Source organism: Zeus faber (assembly GCF_960531495.2).
Source record: "Zeus faber genome assembly, chromosome: 11".
Classification (NCBI taxonomy): domain Eukaryota; kingdom Metazoa; phylum Chordata; class Actinopteri; order Zeiformes; family Zeidae; genus Zeus; species Zeus faber.
The window spans coordinates 23265525-23278214 of record NC_137205.1 but is presented as its reverse complement, the minus strand read 5'-3'; positions in this window follow the sequence as shown (position 1 = coordinate 23278214).

Sequence of the window (12690 nt, the reverse complement as noted above, 5' to 3'; positions counted from 1 at the left end):
CGGAGACGTCTCTTCAGCGTCCTGCCTCTCATTTGCGCTTGCACTTTTTCCCAAAAATGGCTCTTTTGATAGTAAAGGTTGCTGACCCCCTGAGCTAGAGCAATTTAAATTAAATCAAACCATGCAGCCGTTACCTCTTCAAAATGAATAAGCTCACAGTGACGCTAGCATATGATGTGTTTTAGGTTTGAAATGTCCACAATTTGATTCTACACCAAATTAATAGAAAAAGCAGTCAGTGGATGCAGAGTAATTAGGTCAGGCTTTTGGTTAAAAATAAAAAATAAAAAATGCTCATTCTAGACGCAATGCAACAGCCCAGTTACATCAGCTCTGCCAATGAAATGTTAAAAATTATAGTGCAAAGATGAACATAAAGAGAGTGAAAATTATTCATTTACGTAACATATTTTGGAGACAAGCGTATGTTCAATTCAGTACAATGGACAGCTCCAACACGCATGGTGTTTTCGACCCAATGGCGACCTCGTCTTCTAACTGCTATCAATGACTATCATGGAACTATAAGTCAATCTCACAGCAGCGGGACCAGAACTTCCTTCTGTCCGTGCTGCTGCGATAGATATCTAAAAGTTGAAATCTAAAGTTGTAGCAACTGATCGTTTGTAATTGTACATTCAACCTATACGTTAAGTACTGGAGGTAAGTTAAGGTAGGTTTCATTTAGGAGTATTTAAATGTACATTTAATGCAGCACAGACAATTAATTCTATTCTATAATTATAGAACCCAGAATCACGATTGTGGTGCCTCGTGATTACGCACATTTTAGTATTTTTAGAGCTTATAGAGCTTATTGTGCGAAATCACCGGGTGTCATGACATTTCAAGCTTCAAGATTCAAGGGGTTTATTTGTCCCATACATATACATACTTCCATACATATATGCAATGAAATGCCTTTACAACGCACCTGGAGATTATGCACAACAGTTACGAAACCGAACATAACGGCTAACCTAATTCCTACCTGGCTAAATAACTGAAACTAACTGATTCCTAAAACGTAATGCAGTTAGTGAATAGAATAATATAAATAAAATTAAATAAAAATTAAATAAGACTCAAAAATATAATACAAAGGGGGGGGTACAAAATTGAAGGGAATAGAGTTATATACAGGGATAGGATATTTGTATTTACAGATATGTGCAGTAAAAATATTTACAGTACAGTATACAACAGCACGACACAGCAATACAGTAACACCCAACAGAACAGCAATACAGCGCAGTATACAGTAACCCAGAACAGTGATAAAGTATGCAGTACAGTATGCGACATACTGCATGTATGTATGACCGTATGTATATGTATGTGACAAACAACCTCTAAAACTTGAGCTTGAACTTGAACTTGTGTAGGGAGCACATTTAAACATACAGTATCTGGCAAGGGGATATAAAAGTACACAATGTCTTTTTCACTTTGTAACAATAGAATATGTCATTGTAGGTAGATTAATGGGTAGATCCATCAAGGAATTATTTAACATTTCATTTTCTCCCGTGGCGCCTCGGCCGCTCCATGAGTTCAAGGGGGTTTAGCATGATCAATACCATAGTGTTTGAATCATCTCTTTATTTTTTTGTCGTTTTATTCCTGATACAGATCTGTTTGAAAATGATCAAAACAAATGCGCTGTGGTTCAGAATGACTTGTGACCTCAGATCACGTAGAACGACGCCTCATGTTGCGTAGAGGGAGACAACACAGCAAAAAATGAACGGATTCACGTAAAGAGCTGAATAAAACATACTACAATTAACGTGCGCGCGTGTGTGTGTGTGTGTGCGTGCGTACGTGTGTGCGTGCGTGTGTGCGTGCGTGCGTGCATGTTTTGCATTATGAGTACATAATATCAATATTCATGGAACCACACAAACAATTCCACTGATGGCAATTATTCTCTTTGTAGACGTGCCATCGCTGCTGCAGATATACTGGTCTGCCTTTCTTCCCCTTTTTGGTGACTCTTTGACTCTCTGCATTATCACTGAGCACACAGTGACAAACACACACACACGCACGCACACACACACACACACACACACACACACGGCAGCACGGCATTAAGGTTCCCACCAACAAGGAGGAGCAGCACATTTTTTTTTATCTGCTCCATTATAAATAAAAATGTAACATACAGTATGTAAATCAGGTCCCCGTCCGGTAAGCGCTGGAGTGGGAGTCGTCACGTCGTTACCTCGACGAGGTAGGCAGCGAGCTCACGGTGTCTGGCGCCCCAGCATCCATCCACACATCCCCCAGCATTACTTGTGCGGCGGATGGGAGGCATTTGCATTAAATTGATTCTTTAATTATGCAAAGCTGCACTTCAAGGCGCTCCCAGGGTTAATGAGGGCCCCTGTGCACAAGAATAAGAAGTAAATAAAGAGGATAAGAGGTAAGTGATGTTCTTCAGTAGAAGAATCGAGGAGCCCCCTCTCTGGCTGGTGTATGGGTGGGGTAAGACCCGGGCTGTTTGTTCTCTCTTTTTTCTTTTTTCTTTAAGGGCCACTATGTTTAATGACGTTCAATCTGTTAAACACATAACTGTCTCACTGTGGGAAAACAGCGCCGTGTTGGATGACAGGGCAGGGCGGGGGGCGGGGGTTAACAATTTCAATTATCCGACTCTCATTATCGTCTATAATTACAGATGTAGAGAATTGATGAGGCGACGTGGTGGTTGTTTACTAATGTGCGGCGGATCATCGCATGAGACGGAGCGATGGCGAAGCCCATACTGACAAACGAGTGAATCCGTACGGTTGGAGCGGGACGGCGTGAGCCTCGGCGGCGGTGGCGCGTCGTTTTTTCCGACGTTTGCGGCCCCCGCTGAGGTTTGGTCTGAGGATTTCCCGCCGTCAAACGGGATGTCTCAATACAGTTCAATCTGTTTACTTTCCATTTATTTTCCATTTCCATCATCGGTATTAAAGATAGCAGAGGAGGCAATTTGATTTCACAGAGTGTGAAATGCCGGTTGGAAGTACTGTGTGTGCGCGGCCCCGCCGCTCTCAGCCAGTTGATCCGCGGCATCTCGATGCCGCCGGGTATATTGTCGAGCGCCGTGAAAATTGAAACACGAAATGCTTCATAAATTATGGAAACCACTTTGGGTGCACCTGTGTCAGCGCGAAATAATCAAAAGAGTTGGTTTAGTCAGCCAAAACAAAGACAAAGTCGTGACGATAACGGCCGCCTCGACTCCAGACCCGACATCGGAATACGCGCGGTCCACTCGCGGTGTTTTCGAGCGTCTCTCGGAGTGGATAAAAGGGTGCCGGGTTCAGTTATTTCTCTCTCTCGCGGACAAATATCTTTGCCTTATTTGACTTTGAAAGACAGCAGCGGTGGAGAAAGCAAAGCTGTTGAGGAGAAGAAAAAAAAGAAATAAATGAGTCCTGCTCCTGCGGAAAACGCTGGTCTCGTTGGGGGGCCGGAGAGCTCGCGACATTCGACACATTTCGGCGTGTTCCAGCCGTCGATGTGATGCGAGCGGGGACGGGCCCGCGTATCACTTTTCCAACGGCGGTCGGCTTCGTAAAAGCTTTAGTCGGTCGCAGCGGTTTGGCATCCATTAGTCACAATGGATGTTCCGCCGTTTATTCTTTTGCCGAGGCGGACGTACGGTTAATCATCCTGGTCGGCCCCGCTCAGGAGCTGGTGGAGCGCTGGGGCGGCTTTCGTCACCTCTCACCCTGATTATTGTTGCTCCCTTTTTTTTATTCCTCGTCCACAAGCGGCTTCATTCTGGCTCAACTTGTCGACGGCCCAGCAAGGCTTCTGACCGAGACCGGACATAGAGAGCATATTAATCCTCACAGAGGGTTTTCTGTGTGACTCAGAATTTGATTCATGAGCCTCACCCTCAACCCCAACATTTCTGATCTTTTAATCCCCATTTATCACACAAGGGCCCCTCGGATCCCTTGAGTAAAAGCTTGTAAAGCTGATAAAAGAAGGGGGGAAATGTGCTTTTACTGTTCTAGCTCATGTCAACTGAGTCGGTTTTACATTTTTAAATGTGCCCTTTAAACCCTCCCTGTGTACCGTTGGCACATGTATTTAGAATTTGGGTGTTTTCAACGCATGTGCTGAGTGCTGCATTGTAAAGAAGGCAGTACAAATGAAGGAAGAAGAGAAAGAGCTGTCACAGACTGCGAGCGGGGAGAGGTTTTGTTTTGCATGGGTGGGTTTTTTTTTTTATTGTCACTTTGCGGTGCCCTTTAACTCTCCCTAGCGCGGCTGTGGGGCGACTCTACAAACAATCCAGTTGATTAGGAAACACACCGGTGCAGAATTCCTAACTACACTCAAGCTTTTCGATTGGACGATACATATACAAATATATACAAATATACAGACCTGGGCAAATTTGTTGGTACCCTTACAGCTCATTGAAACAATGTTTCATTCGTCCTGGAAATGTTCTCATGTATACCTGCATGCCTTTGGTATGTTATAGATGAAAGCAAAGAAACTGAAAAGATAAATGATTGCTACAGAGATCAATTACATTCTAAAATGGCCTGGACAGATAGAAAATATTCTAAATAATTGGATTATAGTGATATTTCAAACCAACTGGTTTCTATAATTGGTATCACACATGTCTTCAGTCTTATAATCCGTCATTCAGCCTATTTAAATGGGGAAAAGTAGTCACTCTGCTGTTTGGTATCATCATGTGCACCACACTGAACATGGACCAGAGAAAGCGAAGTAGAGGGTTGTCTGAGAAGATCAGACAGAAAGTTATAGACAAGCATGTTAAAGGTAAAGGCTATAAGACCATCTCCAAGCAGCTTGATGTTTCTGTGACTACAGTTGCAAATACTATTAAGAAGTTTAAGGTCCATTGGACTGTAGCCAACCTCCCTGGACGTGGCCGCAAGAGGAAAATTGACCCCAGATTGAACAGAAGGATAGTGCGCCTGGTAGAAAGAGCCAAGGACAACTTCCAAAGAGGTACAAGCTGAACTCCAAGGTCAAGGTGCATCTGTGTCTGATCGCACCATCCGTCGCTTTTTGAGAGACAGTGGGCTCCATTGAAGAAGACCCAGGAGGACTCCACTTTTGAAAGAAAAACATAAAAAAGCCAGACTGGGATTTGCTGAAGTGCATATTGACAAGCCACAATGCTTCTGGGAGAATGTCCTTTGGACAGATGGGTCAAAACTGGAGCTTTTTGGCAAGTCACATCAGCTCTATGTTCACAGACGAAAAAATGAAGCTTTCAAAGAAAAGAACACCATACCTACTGTGAAACACCATCATCAAGTTTGCTGGTGACACAGTCGTGGTGGGCCTGATCACCGACGAGGATGAGAAGGCCTACCGTGACGAGGTGGCTGACCTGTCACTCTGGTGCCAGGACAACAGCCTCCTCCTGAACGTCGGCAAAACTAAGACGCTGATTGTGGACTTCAGGAGGGGATTACAACCAAGGACACACGCGCTGTTGGTGATTAATGGAACTTCTGTCGACAGGGTGAGCAGCTTCAAATACCTGGGAGTCCACATCACGGAGGATTTAACATGGACTTTACATACAGACACTCTGGTGAGAAAGGCGAGGCAGTGACTTTACCACCTCAGGCAGCTAAAGAAATTCAGGGTCTCGGTGAGAATCCTCAAGTCCTTCTACTCTGGAGTGTTGGAGAGCATCCTGACAGGCGCCACCACTGCCTGGTTTGGGGTGTTCTGCTCAGGACAGGCGGACCCTGCAGAGGGTGGTGTGTTCAGCCGAACGTACCACTGGAACTACCCTCCCCTCCCTGCCGGACTTATACACCAGTAGGTGTAGTGGCAGAGCATGAGCAGATCATGAAGGATCCTCATCACCCCAACAACGGACTGTTCCAGCTACTGTGCTCGGGCAAGTGCCTCCGCAGTCACACAGCGAGGACAGAGAGACTGAGACGGAGTTTCTTCCCTCAAGCCATATGGACTGTCAACGCTGAACTCACCAGGGGTCCTAACAAAAAGCACTGAATCACTCACACAGGCATGGAAGTAGTATACTGTACTGCAAGTTACTGCATCACTGGGTTACTGCATACTGTGCTGTATTGCTGTTCTGTTCGGTGTTCCTGTATTGCTGTGTCATACTGTTGTATACTGTACTGTATATCTCTATACTTTATTCACATGCACCTTACTGCACATATCTGGATATACAAATAGCCTATCCCATATACCTAACTCTATTCCTGTCAATTTTGTACCCCCACTTTGTATTATCTTTTTGAGTCTTATTTTATTTTACATTTTTATTTTATTTATATTATTCTATTCACTAACTGCATTACGATTTAGGAATCAGTTAGTTTCAGTTAGTTAGCCAGGTAGGAATTAGGTTAGCTATTATGTTCGGTTTAGTAACAATTGTGCATAATCTCCAGGTGTGTTGCAATGACATTTCACTGCATATATGTATGAAAGTATGCATATGTATGTGACAAATATACCTCTTGAATCTTGAATCTTGAATATTGAATCTGGAGGAGGAGGCGCGGTTATGTTTTTGGGCTGCTTTGCTGCGTCTGGCACGGGGTGCCTTGAATTTGTGCAGGGCACAATGAAATCTCAAGACTGTCAAGGGATTCTGGAGCGAAACACAGCTAAAAGAACCCAAGAATGGATAAGAACAAAACATTGGACTATTCTGAAGTGGCCTTCTAAGAGCCCGGATCTGAATCCTATCGAACATCTATGAAAGGAGCTGGAGAAGGGACCCTTCAAACCCGAGACAACTGGTGCAGAAGTTTCATCGAGAGCTACAGAAATCCCTTGATTGCGGTGATTGCCTCTAAAGGTTATGCAAAAAAAATATACGGTTAAGGGTCCCATCATTTTTGTCCGTGCCATTTTAGAATATAATTGATCTCTTTATCAATAATTTATCTCTTTTCACAGTTTCTTTGCTTTACTATATGACATAACATAGGCACGCAGGTATACATGAGAAAATTGCTTTTAATTCCATCACTTTTCAGGGGGAATGAACCATTGTTTCAGTGAGCTGTAAGGGTTCCAACAAATTTGTCCACGAAAGTATACAGTATATATACGATACACAGGCAGGAACCGCAGCACGGCGGAGAGGACAGGTGACATGGAGACTTAACCGTGACTTAACCCGGTGACAGTGACCAAGCCTCAGAGAGCCGGCCCGACCGGGAGGCGCAGATGGGACCGGTCTTGTGGACCTGACTGCTTCAAGCCCAAGTCACAAAAGGCGAGAGCAGAACGAAAGCGTGTAAACGTGAATGTCCTCAGCGGTACAGGCGAAGGATTCCGTCTTTCTCCCTCCAGACTCGCGGCGAGGGCAAGGATGAGACGAATGGCGGAGCAGACCATCGCTTAAAACCTCGACCCCCGGATTCTCATGAACCAAGAGTGTCAGGTACTGCGACAGAGCCAACAGTAAACCCGAATACTGTCATTATATTTTATTTGAAGAGTACTCATAACAAAATAATTGAAAACTGATGACATTCGGATCGATGGCAAACAAGGGGAAGTTTGCAAACTGCTGGTAAACTGGTGAATTTACACTGGAAACTCCCACCACAGAAGAAAAAAAACGTTTTACTTTTAGAAAAATAAAAATACATCATGGAGTCAAGGTCTTTTTGCACACAAAATAACTCATACCTGCAGAATTAGGTATTTGAACCATCTGCACGACTCAGAGAAGCTCCGAGAGCGACGATAACGTGCAGCCCGAGGTGACAATGGAGAAAGGAACGGCAGCCGAAGGCATGATAGCAGCCGCGACGGGGAAGTTACGGATAGAGTCAGAGAGAATAAGGAGAAACCCAAAAAACGCTTACGTAGAGCTGAACTCCCTAATAGAGAGAAATGTGCACAGAGAAAAAAATACAGAAAAGTAAGTAATCCAGTCATAGCAGTCCTAGTAATATGAGTGAACCATACTTTTCCGACAATGTTATAGGAGTCTTATAGGTTGTGCTGTAGTGTTTCTTGTGCTTTAGATGTGTTTTTCAACCACTGTGCCGCAAAATAAATTCAAACTCCACTTTAATTGAAATGCCCTTACGTTGCATATCAAAATTGCGAGGCTTTTACTGATTGTGCTGTAGTGTGGTGGGAATACTATATAGTATACCCTGTTAAAAATGTGTGTTGTGGCCAAAAGAAAAGGGTTGGGAAACGCTGCATTGGATGGAAAATGAAACCAGAGACGGCAGACTACAGGGAGCGTCACTGTCCGCAGTCATCAAGAACCAGGGGTTGGCAACAGTCCTTAAAACAATGTAATAAACTGGAAATTCAAAAAGAAATGCGATAAATCATGCGATTCCATCGCATGATTTATTTTAATGGCGTGAATTTAATTTTCGTATTTTTGTAACCCACCCAAGTACTTAGGATCGGAGTGGTATTCCGTGGTTAATTAAAATTCACAGATGAGCAAACTCCAGCTTAGACCAACTATGCAAGTCAAACATCCTCCTTCAAAATAGAACGTGACGCTCGCCCCAGAGACAGAGAGACCTCAAAAGCTTCAGACCGACTAGGAAGTGATTGAATGTTTCTGTGTACGACCAGAAAAACCGTCAGGACGCTTCGGCGCGGTATGGGGCAGTGTGAACTCCTGAATCCAGAGTTTCAGAGTGAAACGTAAAAGGGTGGTTTTAAAATGAAAACAAGACTGAATTGTACAAGCTTTAAAAAAAGACAAAAAACACACCAAACTTATGAAAAGGAAAAGAAATCTGGTGTGCATGCAACATGTTGATGGAGCGCAGCGATGCCGAAGCGCATGAACCATCTGAGCAATGATAATAAAAGGCAAAATAATCAAAAATAGATAGAACGCGATAAATACGACGACGTGACTCGAATCTTCCATTACTGGAGCAAATCCCTCCTCTCTACTCATCCATCACTCCTGTGCAGGGTTTCCGCGGTTAGGGAGGGTGGGTGCTTGCCTCTAATTTGGTATGGTGGTCTGGTACCACCATAAATGCATCTTTTCCCCAACGAAAACACAGCCCTGGAAAACCTTTAACAAGCATCATATAAAGACAGGGAAATCACTTCTAACTAACGTATGTTACTCCAGTAGAACCGCAAGATACGACTCATGTAAAAGGTGCGATAACACGTATCAGTCGACTTTGGAACAATCTCGCCTGATGTGATCGGGCAGCAGAGTCAGTGACTTATTTGAAGTCATGTCTCAAAACCCATTATTTTAGATCTGCTTTTATGTGATGATGGCCCCCTTTCTTTATCTTTTAAATTTTTGAATGATTTATATATTTTATTAGTATTTTTTTACTTTTATTTCTATTTCTAATTAACATCTTGTATCTATTTTTTTGTTTTTTTTGTCTCTTTATCCGCTTTTACAATTAAGTGACTGAATTTAATTACTGTTTATTAATGTTCCTTGGCCTTTTAATCTCAAGATCTTAACACTCTGCTTTTATTTCTCTGTCAAAGCACTTTGTAAACCCTGTTTTTAAAGGTGCCATATAAATAATAATAATAATAATAATAATTATTATTATTATTATTATTATTATTATTATTATTATTATTATTATTATTATTATTATTATTGTTGTTGTTGTTGTTATTATTATTATTATTATTATTATTATTATTATTATTATTATTATTATTATTATATAGTCCCAATTAATCCCGGTCGTGACACGGACTCGGACTAAAGATTGAATGGCGATTTAAAAAGTCAATGTTTATTCTCATGGTTCAGCCGCCTGGAGTCAGTGGAGGGGTGACAGGCTGATTGAGCCTTGGGAGGTAACAGCGTCCTGCCCCGGTGTGTCCAGAGCCCACTGTGACACTAAGGTCAGCCAACACTGACTTTAATAAGGGTTTCACTGTCTGTGGGATCACCGGCCCCTGTGGAATCACTACACGAGGAAGCACACGCACACACACAGACACATAGACACACACACACACACACACACACACACACACACACACACTATATAATATATATACTGAAAACCATGTTATGAGTACGATCCTGGTTTCTTGACCTGTGGGCCACAACACAAGAGATAAGCAATGTCCATGGTGATATATCACACTCACATACACACCTCTGTGGACAGACACGCCCCTGCGAACTGACACACACACACACACACACACACACACACACACACACACACACATACACACACACACACACACACACATATAAACACAAACACATGCACGCACGCAGCTACGCACGCATGCACGCACGCACACAAGCACGCACACACACACACACACACGCATGCACCTGTGGACAGCTGCTCTCCTTCCTCCATACCTGAGTACACCCTGTCCTCCACAGGCGGGCCAAAGGTGACATACAAAGACATCTGATACGAGACGGGCTTCCAAGGATTCCAGTGGAGCTGTTGTAGTTCTAATCCGCCTCCCAGGATGTGTCCACTGCTGCTTTTGAAATCGGCCCAAAATGAAGGCAACCTGAAGAGCCCAAAGAATACGCTGCATTTGATTTGGAAAATAAGAGACATAGATCCATACACACAAATGAACAGATGGATGCACACAGATAAATCCCACAAAATCTTCCCCGAAAGCTCAACCAAGTCAAATAAAGGGGCTGTCTTCAATGTCAAGGTCCTTTTTCAGCAGTCAACGGTGGGCGACGAGGGTAGCCGTCAATAAATCATGATAAATGCCCTCATGAAAGGCCCTTATATACTGAGCTGCTGAACATATTTATGCTGAAGCAAAACTCTTCTTGCATCTTGTTAATAAGTAACCAGAACAACTGCTTACAGCAAGCCAAGTGGGACAAATTGCAAAGTTGCATTATGTTCAGTGGTACCTTAATGTTATTTAGATTGGTGACCTTGTTCCCTTGTAGCTACAATTGACATTCTATTGCTAATATATTATCAATAGAAAAGAAATTGTGAAACAGTAAAACAGATTCAACTCAACAAATCAACGAGTATTTCAGTATCAGACTTGATATATATATATATATATATTTTATTTTTATTTTATTTTTTTTCTCTTAGTCAATTTTCATTTTGGAGTCGCTATCTTTTCGAAGAAACAGTATTTCCTTGTTAAATAGAATATGTTTTGTTCTCCACGAACCTCTGGATCAGCACACCACAGCTTGCAGTGACACTGAACGATCGTAATCTGATGATAATATATGTAAATGGAGTGTATTCTGCTACTCACAAGCTGAGTGCCAGCTGCTGTCATTTGAAGTTGTTGTTGTTGTTGTTGTTATTGTTGTTGGTGTTGATGTTGATGTTGTTGTTTTTATGAAGACTCTTTTATAAAGTTTTTAATGATGTCTGAGTTGATATCAAACCTCCATTCACAACATGGTTTGTAAAGAAATTATATTGTGAAAATGTATTTCTAGAATAGAGCTTTAACTCACACACACGCGCACGCACATACACATACGCACACACGCACGCACATGCACGCACGCGCACACACACACACACAGAAAGTCAATAAATAAATGAATTTATGTCTTGATAATGTCTGTGAATCCGGAAGAAACTGTCAAGTCTGCCACAATGTTCGATAACTCCGTGACTGAAATGTTCCATAGCTGATTTCTGACTATTAAGAAGTGTTGATGTAAGTTCATTTTATTTTTTATAATTATTAAAAATGAAAGAAAATTATGAATAATTGCAATTTAGATTAAAAAAATAATAATAAATCATTTCACAGAATGCCAGTCAGTCGAACCTTGGAGTCGTAAATACGGATAAGAACAAAACCCAAAATACACCAAGACAGTTCGGCAGTTCAGTGCAGAGTGTTTATTTACTCATTGATCAATGTTATTAACTGGTGTTATTTTAAAAAGAAGTTGGTAAAAAAAAATTGAAAAACAATGTTGGTGATTAATCTCTTGGAGTTGTGTGCCAGGCTCCGCTCAGAGCAAAGTGTTGAATGGAAAAATCTTCTGTTCTCTTTGGAGCTTGGCACGTAATGCCTGGTGCACACTATATTTTTTGTTGTTGTTTACATTTAATTTATTTGTTTTAAAGCAATTGCACTTACAGAACATGGCCAAACACTTTACCACACTCTGTGTGCCTATAACCGTGACGGTGTTATGTTGTGTTTCTATGCTCCGAATCCAATTGCCCTTCAGGGATTAATAAAGTTGTAAAAAAAAAACAACCCATGAAAATGCATGTGCACACAAATTGACACATGCACAGACATACACACACACACACACACGCAGGCACGCACGCACGCACGCACGCACGCACGCACACACACACACACACACACACACACACACCATAATGTAACACACACTCACGGACAAGGAGGTCTGCGGTCATTCTAGTGTTTTCTTTTTGGGATTCCTGAGGACTACTGTAGTTGCTAGGCAACCTGCGGAGCCTCAGAACGCGCTGCTATCACTACCGCAGATAAGAGGGGATGCTGCGTGTACGGGGGGATATAAGGCTAGAAAAGCCCATTCAATTAGCCAACATGACTATGTAACAGCTCGGAAGTTGGCACATACTGTAACCTCTTGGATATAAATATTCCCTCCTTGTATAGGGATACAAATCCTATCAGCGGCTGATTAAGTCAACAGCAGATTGGATTAAACAGAAATAGACAGGCATA